This window comes from Ornithorhynchus anatinus, chromosome 2 (genome assembly GCF_004115215.2).
Source record: "Ornithorhynchus anatinus isolate Pmale09 chromosome 2, mOrnAna1.pri.v4, whole genome shotgun sequence".
Taxonomy (NCBI): domain Eukaryota; kingdom Metazoa; phylum Chordata; class Mammalia; order Monotremata; family Ornithorhynchidae; genus Ornithorhynchus; species Ornithorhynchus anatinus.
In genome coordinates, this window is record NC_041729.1 from 36,130,896 (window position 1) to 36,133,801 (window position 2,906).

Here is a 2,906-nt window from a genome sequence, read left to right on the forward strand (position 1 = left end):
GTTTGAGGATCAATCGGAGTATTTATTGCACACTTACTCTAGGCGGAGGCCTTGAGAGACTACAATAAAGTAGACACGGTGCCTGCTCACAGGAGCTTTTATGGGATTGGGCCTGTACCATCCCTCCTGATAATGTCTACCAATCCTGTTATATCGTACTCTTCCAAGCACTTAGTACAGAGCTCTGCACACAGTAAGCTCTCGATAAAAATGATCGATAATAATAATATTTGCGGTATTTAAAGGCTTCCTGTGTGCCAAGGCCTAGGGTAGATTCAGTACACTCAGATCAGATACAGTCTCTGTTCCACACAGGGCTCATAGAGCACATATGTAAACATCCTTAAAATCTATTACTTTCCCCTATCTTTAATTTAGTTGAATGTCTGCCTCCCCCCGTAGCTCACTCTGGGCAGGGATCGAATATGCCAACTCTGTTGAATTGTACTCTCCCAGTTGCTTAGTATAGTGCTCTACATGTAGTAAATGTTCGATAAATATTATTCATTGATGGATTGGGACCCCCTGAGGATCTCACTTGGAGAGTTTCCGGTACTCTATCGGTCTCGGCTACGGGAGGGAGAGTCAAGCAGAGGCCTACCCATTCCATTCCTAGCTTGGACAGTGGCTAGCGAATGGAAGGCCGTCCGCTACAAGTCAAAACTCACTTGTGCTGGGCAGCAGCGGCATTGGAGAGAGTCGAGGGTGGAGACTCGAGTTTATGGCGTGGAAGGAGGCCACTTCCGTATTTTTACCGAGAAAACTCTACGGCTCCATTACCAGAACGATTGCAGAAGAAGGTGGGGTGTTCTGGAAGAGATGCGCCCATGGAGTGGCTGTGGGTCGAAATGTTTTGACAGCATAAGACAAGACGAGATGGACTGGGGAGGGAGGACAAATATTTACTGCCCATTTTACAGGTGAGGAAGCTGAATCATAGAGAAGTGACTCGCCCGAGATCACACAGTCGGTAAGTGGTAGAACTCGAACCAGAAGCCCTGTCTTCTGAGCTCTTTGCACTAGGCAATAGTGTTTCTCCTGTTTGGTCCAGGTGGCCACTCAATTGACACCAGTTGCCTAGGGATTTGGGGAATGCTGTGTGTCTCACCTGACCCAAAGACCAGGCTCTGTAGCTCTAGGGACAGGGATAATAATAATAATAATGTGGGTATTTGTTAAATGCTTACTATGTGCAGAGCACTGTTCTAAGCACTGGGGGAGATACAGGGTAATCACGTTGTTCCACGTGAGGCTCACAGTCAATCCCCATTTTACAGATGAGGTAACTGAGGCACAGAGAAGTTAAGTGACTTGCCCACAGTCACACAGCTGACAAGTGGCAGAGCAGATATTCGAAGGCATGACCTCTGACTCCCAAGCCCGGGGGATGAAAGGCAGGGAGGGTGAGGGTGGAAAAAATCTTATGTCAACTTTCACAGGATGGGTTTGGATGCCAGAGGATTTGTAGCTCTAGAAATTTTGATCTTGTCCAGCAATCCTCGGTTCCCCTGAGAATGATCTTGGCACCTGCTTGCCCCTGGGAGTCTGAGGTAATAGTCCTAAGTCAGATGACCCAATTTCCGAAGCTCGGCTTGGTTCTTTCTTTACAGGTTAAAGAACCTCCCTTAATTACACAATTTTGTATGTTCCCCCCCCAAAAAGAAGTGCAGCTTGTGTTAGCGGGATAATTAATTACAGCTCATTCAGGGAATTAAACTGCCATTTTTGCCTTTGGGTTATTTTAACAATGGGAAAAGAATTTCCTTCAGAGAAGTGAGATCCAAGTGAATGGAACAGAGGCGCTTCTGAGGTGAGTAGGGGGAGCTAATCTTTCCGGCCACTGGGTCCAGGAAAGGGAAAGGAAGACAGCCTGTCCAGAGACATCAAACTGTTCCAGGCTTAGACCTAAGTCCTAACTTTTCCAGGAAACTCGTGTAAAGAGGAAGACAAGAAAAGATCAGACACCTGGGAGAGGAACTCAAAGGCGTTGAAACTAGGTTAGGTGGAGGGTCAGGGCTTCATCTGGAGAAAGACTCTTGTTTGGGGCGTTCCAACACACTTCCTATGAGAGTGTCAGCTCCTTGAGGGCAAGGAATATGTCACTTCTTTGTTCTGAACCTCCAAGTGTCTACTACAGTGCAAATCTACGACATGCAGAATGCTGAGTGCCATTATAGCGCAATGACGTCCCACAGAATGTGGGGAGGGAGGGGATGGTGTCAGAATGCGTGAAGACAGACCGGATCATCAGCATGGATGTCAAAAGAAGGCAACTATCACCAGGTACCTTTAAACATCCTGTCGCCATCACTGGAGATAAGAGTACTGGACTGGATGGATCACTGGTCTGATCAGTAATGGCCAAGCTTATGTTCTGATGGCTAAAATGCAGGTGGGAACTGCTGGGGTTATTACTAAATTCTTCTCCACGCCAGATTTATCAGGCCCGGCTGCCTCTTTTCTCTATAAATGGGACAGGATCTGAGGCCCCCATGTATCTAAGAGGGATTTCTGTTGATCTCACCCTGAGTGGACCGCGTTCCCCTTATGTTGCAGGAAAGGTAGTGAAAATCTAGACGGGGAAGTGTCCTAGCTCCAGTTTTCATGATGAACCAGAGGCATCAGTATGACCAGTCGGTCCCTGTCCATCGTGGGGCTGCCAGTCTGAGTACGAGGGAGGACATTCAAACCCAAACTCTGAACTGAGGCACAGAGAAGTTGACTGACTTGTCCAAGATCACACAGCAGAAAAGAGGCAGAGCCAGGATTAGAACCTAGGTCTTCCGACTCCCAGGCCATGTTCTTTACACCAGACCACGCTGCTCCTGTAGTTTGGAAGCTCTTCATTCTTCTTCTCCTCACAGTCCCTATCTATCCCAGCGTACATTTCATTCGTTGTTAGAGAT

The 2,906-nt window shown here is 47.4% G+C and overlaps 1 non-coding gene across 1 annotated transcript; it reads left to right on the forward strand.

Annotated features, from left to right (window-relative positions):
- The first annotated feature begins 520 nt into the window (after positions 1-520).
- LOC114809467 lies at positions 521-658 on the forward strand. The gene has a single exon (XR_003757251.1). It is a non-coding gene; the product is annotated as a small nucleolar RNA SNORA7 (small nucleolar RNA).
- Positions 659-2,906: the final 2,248 nt, after the last annotated feature.